The sequence below is a fragment of the Sus scrofa genome, chromosome 13 (assembly GCF_054392235.1).
Source record: "Sus scrofa isolate SSC_HxYL_T2T_F1_AM1 chromosome 13, Sscrofa_HxYL_maternal_Yorkshire_Landrace_v2.0, whole genome shotgun sequence".
Classification (NCBI taxonomy): domain Eukaryota; kingdom Metazoa; phylum Chordata; class Mammalia; order Artiodactyla; family Suidae; genus Sus; species Sus scrofa.
In genome coordinates this window covers 126352056-126363759 of record NC_139395.1, presented here as the reverse complement: position 1 = coordinate 126363759, position 11704 = coordinate 126352056, and the positions used below count along the sequence as shown (strand labels likewise).

Below are 11704 nucleotides of genomic sequence, written 5' to 3'. Positions count from 1 at the left end.
TTCATGGTAAAAAGAATGCAAAGACATACACTACAATGGTCTTCATGTTCCTTTTAAGACTACAGGTAATTTTCATTTTATGTACATCTCTTTACATTTTCCAAAGTATTTTTTAGGATTATATTACTTTTAGAACCCGCAAGGAAAAATACAATTGAAAAAGCCACCTGGTGCCACGCAGGCATGATGGACAAGGTTTGTGGGTGGGTCTGCACGTGGAGGGGCGGGGCGAGGCCACGTGGTTGTGACGTTTCAAACCTGGGCATCCTCGAGCACACAGACAAGTGTGGCGTCAGATTGGGACGTTTGGACTCGGGTGTGGCCAGATGCAGCAGTTAGGAGGAGTCCAGAGTTTCGCCCTGAGCCTGCCCCGCTGAGCTGCAACTGCGAAGGTAGGAGGCAATTCGGTCTGTTAAGACTTTTCAACTTTTCTGGCTGGGTGGACAGAAGGGAGCTGAGCCTCAAGGAATAAGCTGGAGGAGAGCGGGGAGAATAGGAGCTCCTTTCTTCCTTCCTAGCCGAGAAATGTAGCCTGTAGATAACCCTAAGTAGCTAAGGAGTTCCCCCAGGCAATTGGAGACAATTTCACAGTGGTTTCCTGGCCCTTCCCCGGCATACCCTGTCCCATTCCCAACTGTTGTGAAAGTAAAGGCTAAGGTCTTATTTGGCTTCTGAGTAACAAACTTTTATTTTTTACTTTCTTTTGCTCTACCTTGTATTCCTTAATAAAATGTATGATATGAGGACATTTAGCTCTGGTCAAGCGAAAGAGGATCACTATTTCCGATTCCAGATTTTATTACAGGCTGTTGCCCCATGATATTACTGTCTGTAACTCATGATAGTTCTAAGGAACTGACGACGTCCAATGTCACTGAGCTTGAGTTGGGTAGAAAGACAGTCTGAGCTCTCTAAGACACAGACCATGTCTTCGTTTGTGTACTCTAGCATTATAGCTGGCATAAATTGTGTGCTCTGAGATGTGTGATGTATGAATGAGTGAAGGAATGGTTCAATGAATGAATATCTCTTACAAGGAATCTACCATTCAGAGGTGTTTCAGCATGAGCAATGAAAAATAGCTGTCAAGCTTGTTTAAAATTTGCTTTTTGCCTTACTTCTGTATAAAATAGGTATCAGTAAGAGGTTCTGTTTATGGAGCACCAACAAAATGTAACCCATTTTTAGTAAGCCACTGTTTGAAATAAATGTATAAAAACATAGTGTAATGATAAATATTTTTAATTCCTATTTTTAAATTGAATGTGCTAATAATATTATTATATATGCCAAAAGATTTTGGATCTCTTAAGATTTCACCCATAGGACCTTGGATGCTATAGAGGTGCTTTCTTTTAAATATTATTGCAGGCTGGATGGAATGTTCCCCTCCAAATGGAAAAATACTTTAAATTAGGACCCAATAATAATATTTTACAGTTGTTTTTTCTTCATGCATAATGAGAGTGCAAGGATTTATATAAAGGGAAAGGTAAATAAAGGTATAAGAGAAAATGACTGCACTGGAAGCAAGAGATAGGCAACAGTCTTTCTAATCACCTAAATCTGTACACAGCATGTAATTTTTCCTCATTGTCTTGATTTGAATAAGGATTGGTGAAAGGGACACAGCTTTTGCAGGCAAAGCTATGTTGTGTAGTATTTCAGAAGAGCTTTTAATTTTTAAGCCTCTTTTTCGAGTGCATAGAACCAACCAAAATGGGTGAGTTGTCGTGGTATGTTACACAAGTATAAAATCAAGATAGAACTGAGATTTTTTGTTTCCAAAGTGGACTTTTCATTGAAGTACCTGTTGAACCCTGTTCAACCCTGTTCATCAGTTTTATTTACCAAGTAGCTAAAACTTCCAATATGATCATTTTTAAAGATATTTTCAAAGAGAAATAATTTTAAAGGCCATTCAGGAAAAAATATCCTTTTTTACCCCCTTTGTCCCAATTCAGAATAGAAAATAACTACCTGTAAAAGTATCTGCACTAAATTCATAAAGCTCTTCATCTTCTCAGCAGTGAAACTAGTACATTAGAAATTGACAATGTAAAAGTAAACGACAAATTAACATGAGTAATAATCATGATATGCAGGACCTTAACTGGTCTCCAGGCATAAACCCACAGTTTATTCCTTAGAAGATTATTTTCTAATTAAGACACACAATGACTAAAGCCACATCTGTCTACAAAGAATTTGACTGCAATTTCTCTTTTTTTCTTTTTTTTTGACATATCAGTTGAAAACAGATGAATAGCTACTCAAACAATGTTAGGCTATGGTAACAAAAACCATACAAACACCATATGCTCAAGGATGTTTAATCCTTTTACATCAGGGAACCCAGATTATTATTCCTCAACTAGTATAAAATATATTGAGTCATCTTCCTGGACAGTAAGATCAGGCTGTAACATTTTGCACCCATGAAGAGCCTTGTTGAGTATTTTCAGGGATGTTAATAAAATAAAATATTACAGCAGTCTAGTTTAAAAATCACTGAAGTAGAGACTCTAACTTATTGCAGCTTTGGCTAAATTTCAAAATATACCTCATTAATGAGCATGACAGAGGGGTCCAATAGAAAGGGAATTTTTCTAATTGTCTAATTTTTAAAATTGCTGAGCAATCATAATAAAAATGTTGATAACAATAGTATAACAATTAGCATTTTTCAAGCTTTTACTATTACCAGGAACCTTCAAATGCTCTTCCCCACAGCCACATGAGGCAGATATGATCATTAACCTCATTTTGTAAATTTGGAAACTGAGAACACAATGGCCATTACTGATATCAACATCATTCCAAATTTTCCACATGATGGGGAAAATGGTTGTAAAATCAGTGTGTGGCAACGATTCACTGTACCTCTACATTTTAGAAAGACTTAAAGGGTAAATTTATTTACATGTTATGTGATATACAGCTATATACAACTAGTATGTCTATTATGAAATGTTGAGGATTCATGTATTTGAACCACTAATATTTCAGAAATTTTAGGCAAATTTGAAAGTTAATTGAGCTGATTTGACAGAGGATAAGCATTAGAATATGTCCTTTTAACCTTACTGAGTAAAGCTAAAGTAGAAGTCCCATTGCAATCTGGAATTATATGACAAGGGGAAAATTGATATGGTATTAAGTAAATAGATCATTTAAAAGAAAATATTTCAGGAAGGCTAGTGTCATGATCGCTAAATAGGAATAGAAATTACCAGTAAAAATCAGAACTCTCAATTTCAGTTTCTTTCCACAGATAAATTTGTTTTTCTATCTGGCTATTTACTTAAATAAATAATATTTATAAATTGTAATGAATAAATGTGAATACAATGACTAAAGTATTAATCAAGTAGAACTTATTAATAAATATATCAGATTTATTACAGAAAATAGTAAGATTTATTTACTTAAGATTGCCTTAAATAAGTTCTCTCTGTGCCCTTCAAGAGTAAGCATCAGTATATGATATCCAAATTAAGACAGAAAGATTAAACTCCCTTCAACAGAGGAAAGGACTTGTATATAATTCTGTTTAAGCTGGTGTTTTAAAAATGTGTTCAAAAATAAAGATTTGAAAATATTGGCCTTACTTTTCTTCAGGCACCTTTAGTTGTAACTCATTAGAAAGATAGGTCTAAATGTTAGTTTAAAAGCTATTGGCACTCAACCTGGGCCTATGTTTCTCTGCTAGAATAACTTTCCTTAGGAAATTCCAATTTTGGGTGTTCATCTGATTTCACATGCATGAATGCTTCAGTGCTCTCCTACCAGTTATCACTTAAATTCCTATTAGCCAGAGTAACTCAAGCAGAAGAACTCAATGCTGTCTTTAAAGATCACCTAAGTTATAGTTTGAGAAGACATTGTATTGTCACCCCACCTTCTCCAAAAAAAAGTGTGCATTTAACTTGTTAGGCAAATTTGTTAACTTGAGTGTAGAAGGAGCAAAACTAAGACATAATAACTACTTCACATCTCTATTCGACAGACATTTGGAAATCTAGGTTTAAGGTGTAGACAAAAAGGAATTGCAGTAATCCCATGGCCTCCCTCCACAGTAGCCCTCAGCATATATTCCCAAACCTAAAATATCTAATCTACTTTAGGGAGGGGTGTATGTGTGTGTTGAGAGTCAGTGAGTTCCTACTTGGATAATGGAGGAAAAACAGACAGAAGGCATCTCAGTCTCATTCTGTACTGGGAGCAAGGCTTGATAAAAGTCTCAAAAGTTCAGACTTCCATTAATCCCCCAATCTTTTATATTCACTAATGTAGTTACCAGTGAAAAGAACATCATGTTAAACATGACAGTCATTACCAGACTGAGGAGCAAGACTTGATACATGCTTAAAAATCACAACATTTATTAATTTAAACATTTTAACTTGACAATGTACAGAAGCCCTCCAGATGCTGCCCATATATTCGTTAGTCAGTTCCATGATTATAGGAAAGGAAGCAGGATCTTCATTTCATAGAAGCTCTCTCTTCTCATGCATTTGCTGTTTCTTCCCATTTTCCTCCCAGAGATTTTGTCTTCCATGGGCCTTCACATACTTGTCTGTTGTCCCTGAATTTATTTAACCAGAACCCACGCTAAACTGATAATCTGGCGTTGGTCTTATCCTCCAATAGCAGGTAACTACTTCTGTTTTCCACTTACTTATCTATCTTCCTAATTCTCAATATTTTTTTAATTTTTCTATATCTTTCATATGTACAGTATCCTCTTAAGAATAATGGGATGGGGTTTGGTTAATGAGTGGGGCAAGTAGGTGTAGTTTGAAAATGTCTGTCCAGGAGCCTAACTCATCTGTTTTTCCAGGCTTGAGAACACTGCTTCACTCTGGGATACTCATGCCAGGAAATGTTGCCCTATGCTGGTGTGGATGTTTTAAAGTGAAGGCAGAGGAAAATTCCATTCATGAATTTTTGTAGAAGAATTCATTTAGTGAGCTCTTGAGGCCTCACCTCTTCTAGTTGGAATGTTGTTTTTTCCATTTGACTTAGTCAAGCATCATTTATTAAAAAGATCACAATTTCCCCCATTGTATGGTAGGGTCACTCCTCATAAATTCAGTGACCATTTATGTATGGGTACATTTCTGGGCTTTTTATTCTGTTCAAATAGTCTCACTGTTCATCTTTGATTCAAAACCATACTGCTTATTTATTATTGTTTTTTAGTAACTCTCTCTGGCTGTTTAAGTCCACCAGCTATGTTGTTCTTCCAGTTTAACTTGGCTATACTTGGCCCTTTGTATTTCCATATAAAATGTGAAATTTGTTGTGGCTTAACTTCTGATTGAGCCGTGGTCAAATTTGATAAAGATTTCAGATACACTTGAAAAAGAATATGTTTTGATGTCCTTAGGTGCTGGATGATATATGTATTATTAGATCAAATTTGTTGCTTATGTAACTCAGAGTATCTAGGTCCTCAACAGATTTTTTTCTTTTTTTCTTTTCTTCATCTTCCTTTATTTTGAGGGAGGGGGTCTGAAATTCTATCAGCTATTGAGAGAGATATATTAAAACATTCCACTATGATTGAGGATTTGTCCGTTTTTCTCAGTGACTTCTTGCTTTATGTACTTTAATGCCATTATTGACTGGATACAGATTTAGAATTATACTATTTTCTCCTTGGTCCCCTTTTTATTATAAAATATCCTCCTGTGTCAGTTAAGATACTTTCAGAAAATACAAACTAGATTCAACAGATTCACAAGAATTGTTAACTGGATTAAAATGCGGTTAACTATTAAAAAGAGTACAAGGGGTATACTCTAAGGATTATAGAGTTATAACCTATAGCGAGCAAGCTACTCCTCTTAGAGAAGAGGGAAAGTGAACAAGCAAGGATCCTGGAAGCTTAGAGAAGGTCCTTCAAGATTAAGACCCCTGAGGAAAGGGCCTGGCAGTCCCTGGACCTCATTGCCAGTAGATGGTGACTAATACGGTATTCGCTTGCCTTAGAACAGGAAGAGCTCTGAAGCTGTGGTGATGAAGGATGAATGTGCCAAAGAACACCTCCCCTGAAGAGCGAGGACAGCCAGTGTCAACACTAGCTGGACCCCTATAAACCTACCCACTTGTTTCTAGCTGAAACAGAACACCAAAAGGAATAGTCCCTTCTTCTCACAGCTTGGCAGTGTTCCTCCAGTACCTCTATTGTCACAATACTCCAGCCAGCTGGAAAAGAGAAATAGAGTCTACAGAATGTGGTTCCCATAAATATAGGGTGAGAGGTACTTTGAGAGCCGAGACCATAAAGAGTAACTGACACACCTTCCTTATGGCTAGTAATGATTTCTGTCAAGTTTGTCTGATAGAAGTGGAGCCCTCTCATTCTAGTGGTTGTGTTTGCATGCTGTTTCTTTCCACCTGGCTTCATTTTCAGCATTGCTGTGTCCTTATATTTAAGTTGTATTTCTCATAAGCAGAATGTAGTTGGGGTTTTAGTTTTTTCAAGTGTGGTAATCTTAGGATTAGTTGGAATCCTGAGATTAATTGGAACATCTAATATTTTAAAATATGAAATTATTAGTGATACATTTTGGCTTATATCTACCATATGGCTACCTGTTTTTATTTGATCCTTTTTCTTTCACCTCTTGCCTTTTTTGGATTAATCAAAAAGATTTCATTTTTCCCTATATTAGTTTGTTATACATTTATTTACCATTCCTCAGTTTTACCCTAGAAGATTCATGAATCCTTGACTTATTACAATTGAAGACAAGTAATTATTTTTACTGAATTTCTAAGTTTAGAATATTAGAATGCATTAAGGTCATTTACCTACTCTCATATTTTATACTATTGTTGCTATTCTTTTAAATTCCACATGCACTTTAAACATTTAGAAGTTTAGAGACACTTCTGTAATTGTCTTTTATGGTCAACTGACAGTCAATATATATTTTATATGTATATTCTCACATATTTACTTTTACTATTACTCATCATTCTTTACTGCAATTCTTCATTGGTTCTACTCCATTCTCACTCTGTTTCAAGAGTTTTACCTACCTTTCTGGTAGTACTTTCACTGTGTTCCACATGTCTCTCAAGTTCTTTCATATATTTTCCACTATTTTACTTCTCTGCTAAAATTCATGTATTTTCTGCTGACTTTATAGAGTTCACTAATCCTGTGTTCTGTTGCATCTAAATCTGTTGTTTAATCCATTTTATGAGTTAATTTCAGATTGTGTATTTCTCAGTTCTAGAATTTTTACAGAATCCAATACTCGTAAAATTCTTTATCATCTCTCCCTCTTTTGCCTTAAACATATTGGAAATATTTTAAGTTCTAGCTAACTCCTATATCTTGATCACCTATAGGTGTGTTTCTATTGTCTACTTTTTCTTTTGATTATGTTATCTTGGAGTGTTTGGGGGACACAGTAATTTTTTATTAAATGCTGAATGTTGTATATAGAAGACTGTAGAAGATGCATATGATGTGCCTTCCTCTATAATAGATTCATCCTTCCCTTTGCTAGGCAGATAATACAGTAGTTCATCTTAATTTAATCAGTGGCTTCTCCATGTTGAGGCTGGGTTGCAACCCTGGAAAGAGTCTATGTTTAGTTCATTCTGGTTCTCAAGAGTTTTCAGCTGTGAGTCTGTTTCCTGAGGGCCATTTTTCCTGTGGGTCTCACAAGACTGCCAAAACTTTGCATTGCTTTTCAGAGCTTTTCTGCTTACATCTTTAGCCTCCTACTCCATGTATTCCCTCCAGATTGGCAATTTTTTCTGGGTGGTAAACATCTCTGTGCTTGAGGCTTCCCAGGTATCTACCCCAATCTGTACTGGTATCTCTGTCACCCAGAGGTGCTTCTCCTTCAGTGAAATGCTAAGATTCTCAGCCCCCTCCCCATGCTGAGTTGGCAAATGTCCCCAGGATAAAGATGACCTCAAAGTCAGCTTATTTCTATAAAGAAGTGGTACCTACCATTTTTTTTTTTTGCCTCCAATCTCTCCAGGACACACAAACTGATGATTTTGGTATTTAATTCTGCTTTTCTACTAGTTCTCAACAGAAATTTTGATCCAGTACAAACTACCCCACTCTACCCATAAGCAGAAGCTACCATGCAACTAGTAGGTTGAATGATAGATTTTGGCAGGTTCAAATTGTCAAAATAGTAGTTTTAATAGTATGGCTATGTTTTAAAGTTTGCTACACATCATAATTTTTTCCCCAAGTTCTTTTATTTCATGGTTCTCTTCTTCTAAGATCAGTTGTTAAAAAAACATCAGTGGATGATTAATATACAACCAGTTTTCAAATACTTCTCAACTCTGTAAACCTGTAAATCTTAATTAAATATAACTGAAACCTGATTGAAAAAAAGTAAAAAATACCTTTCTAAAATATTTTGATTATCTCATCTCTCATAATTCAAAAATTAATTTCTCTCACAGACAAATGCCTTTCTACAAAATAAGTATCACTATTTATACCAGAAAAAGATTCAGAAGAAACATTCAAATAACAGTACTAAGAACCATACAAGTAAGAAATTAAATTATTTTTTATTTACTAATTTTTTGATGGGGGGAGAGGTAGTATAGTGTGGGTGGGGGGAAAGGCACAGGGGTCTCTCTTTGACCCCTCATCCTCTTCTTATATCCCAAAGTAAAGTAGAGGGAAGCTGGCTACACCTTGAAATGAGGCTACATGCTTCAAACCTGGGAGCCAGGGTAAGGCAGGATCTGTGCTTTGGGCAACCTGAGTCAGAGGTAGAGAGGTATTGGAGGGTTGAGGAGAGGATACAAGATGTTTACTGCTTTGTATGTTTCATTGGGAAGGAGGGAAGCAGCCAACAGTAGCTCACATGTTTGTAAACTAAGCCTACTGGCTTCAAAAAGGGGAGTGATGAGGTAAATTAAATACAAGTCATTTGTGGGAAAATAACTTAAATATATACAAGATCTAAAGAGTTCTATTTGAAAGTACATCAAATTATTTAGGAACTATCAAACTAAAACTCTTGCAAAGAATCAGGTCAACCCTAATTTTGTCTCAGATATTTATGATGTGAAATGGCTTAGCATACATAGAAAGGTAAATAAATAGTTCATTTTCTAATACTTCTCTGTCAATCTCTTTTTTTTCTCTTCTCTGCCAGGTCCTGTGGTAAGTGCATACAACGTTATGTCCTTAATCCTCAGGGAAATCATGCAAAAACCTTATACAATAGTTTCTCAGTGTTAAAAATGACCCTTTATTCTTCAAGCTCTAAAGAAAATGGCAGTTTAGGAATTATTATGTTAATATACATTGTAAACATGTTTGAAGATATTAAAATGACTATAGTGATAGTTCTATTATACCATAGGTTTGCAGATCAGGGGAATTCTCTGTTCACTCTCTGTCTCCATCTCACTCCAAAAAATATTTTACAGAGATTTATAATGATCTTGGGTGAAAATAAATAATGAATTTAGCCTCAGGGGAAAATAATTCAGGAGGAGTCTCAAGTTCATGCCTCTGGTTCTATTTGAAAGGTAAGAGTGGTAAATAATTCTTCATTCATTACCAATGGTGTTCCCATTCTATGGATCAGGCACTATTTGACTAGTTGCATATGATAACAGTGAAAGTAGATCAGCCATTCCTGTATGTAATGGGTGTGCTCTCATTTTACCAATTGCTCTAAGGACACAAAATCCCCAGGGAACCAATATCCTGAGATGCAATATTTTTGTAAATATTAGTTGCCAACTTGTTCATATTTAAGAGGGAAAATGGTGTGTGTGTGTGTGCATGCATGCAAAAGAAGTTTAAAATGTAAAATACGACATGATTAAGATGACAGAGTAGAAGAACTGGAGCTCACCTTCTCTCATGAAAACAACAAAATTACAATCAACTACTGAACAACCATCAACAAAAGAAACTGGAAACTACCAAAAAAGATATCCTAAACCAAAAGACAAAGAAGAGGCCACGTTTAGATGGTGGGTGAGGGGCGATTACATGACATAAGTAACTCCATGCCCACTTGGTGGGTGGCCCACAGACTGGAAAGTAACTATATCAGAGAGGCTTACCCACAGGAGTTAGAGTTCTGAGCCCCATATCAAGTTTCCATGCCTGAGGGCCTGGCATTGGGAGGAGGAGCCCCTGGAGCATTTGGCATTTAGGGTAAGTGGGCAGAGAATTAAGACTCAGATAAAGGAACAAAATGAAACAAAAATGGCTAAGTAATCTTGTCATTACCAACCTCCATGAAAAATATTTTAGACTAATGATAGTAAAAATAATTCAAGATCTTGGAAATAAACTGGAGGTAAAGATTGATAAATTACAAGAAAGACTGAAAAAAGAAATAGATTTAAAGATTAAACAAGCAGAGATGCAGAATACAATAACTAAAATTAAAAATTCACTAGTAGAAATCAATAGCATAATACAGTTGGTAGACGAACAAATAAGCAAGGTGGAAGACAGACTAGTGAAAATCACTGATGTAGAACAGAAAAAAAATTAATTAAAAGAAATAAAGACTGTCTAAGAGAAAACTGGAACTTTAAATGCATTAACATCAGCATTATAGGTGTTCCAGGAGGACAAGAAAGAGAGAGAGAAAGGGCCAAAGAAAATATTTGAACATATGATAGCTGAAAACTTCCCTAACATGGGAAAGGAATCACTCACTCAAATCCAGTAAGCACAACAAATACCATATAAAATAAACCCAAGAGGAACACCCTGATACACATATTGATCAAACTGACAAAAATTAAAGACAAAGAGAAAATAGTGAAAGCAGCTAGGGAAAAGAAATAACATACAAGGGAACCCTGATACGGTTATCAGCTGATTTTTCATCAGAAACTCTGCAGGCCAGAAGGAAGTTGCATGGTATACTTAAAGTGATGAAAGGAAAAAAACAAAAAACAAAAACCTCCAAAATTACTCTACCCAGCAAGGCTCTCATTCAGATTTGAAGGAGAAGAGCTTTATAGAGAAGCAAAAGCTAAGATATTTCAGTACCAGTAAACCAGCTTAACAACAACAACAAAAAATACTAAATTCTCTAGGTGGAAAAGAAAAAGCAACAATTAGAACCAAGACTATTACAAATGACAAGGCTCACTGGTAAAGGCATACATATAATGAAGGTAGCAAATCATCCACATACAGATATGCTTCCAAAATCAGAAATTGTGAGAAGAGGAGAGTACAAATGGAGGATACTGGAGATGCATTTGCAATTAAGAGACCAGCAACTGAAAACACACACACACACACACACACACACACACACACACACACACACCCTTATATCAAAACCTCATGGTAACTGCAAACCAAAAATCTACAACAGATACACACAAATAAGAAAAAGTAATCCAAACACAGCACTAAAGAGAGTCATCGAACCATAAGAGAAGAGAGGAAGAAAAAGACTACCAACAGCAAATCCAAAACAATTAACAAAATGGCAATAAGAACATACATATCAATAATTACCTTAAATGTAAATAGACTAAATGCCCTGACCAAATGACATAGACTTGCTGAATGGATACAAGAACAAGATCCATATATATGCTGTCAAGGGACCCATTTCAGTTCTAGGAACATATACAAACTGAAGGTAAGAGGATGGAAGAAAATATTTGATGCAAACAGAAATCAAAAGAAAGTTGCAGAAGCAAT

The 11704-nt window shown here is 35.7% G+C and overlaps 1 protein-coding gene across 6 annotated transcripts in view; it reads left to right on the top strand.

Moving 5' to 3' along the window:
- The first annotated feature begins 223 nt into the window (after positions 1-223).
- Positions 224-11704, top strand: part of SPATA16 (spermatogenesis associated 16) — a 242312-nt gene continuing 230831 nt past the window's right edge. For 2 of the 6 annotated variants that reach the window (XM_084986708.1, XM_084986711.1), the window contains exons 1-3: positions 247-392; positions 4549-4659; positions 8458-8548. The gene's annotated coding sequence lies outside the window, so the exon portion shown is untranslated. Of the gene's footprint in view, positions 393-4548; positions 4660-8457; positions 8549-11704 lie in introns of all 6 variants that reach the window. The other 4 variants (XM_084986709.1, XM_084986712.1, XM_084986707.1 and 1 more) reach the window with 3 other exon arrangements.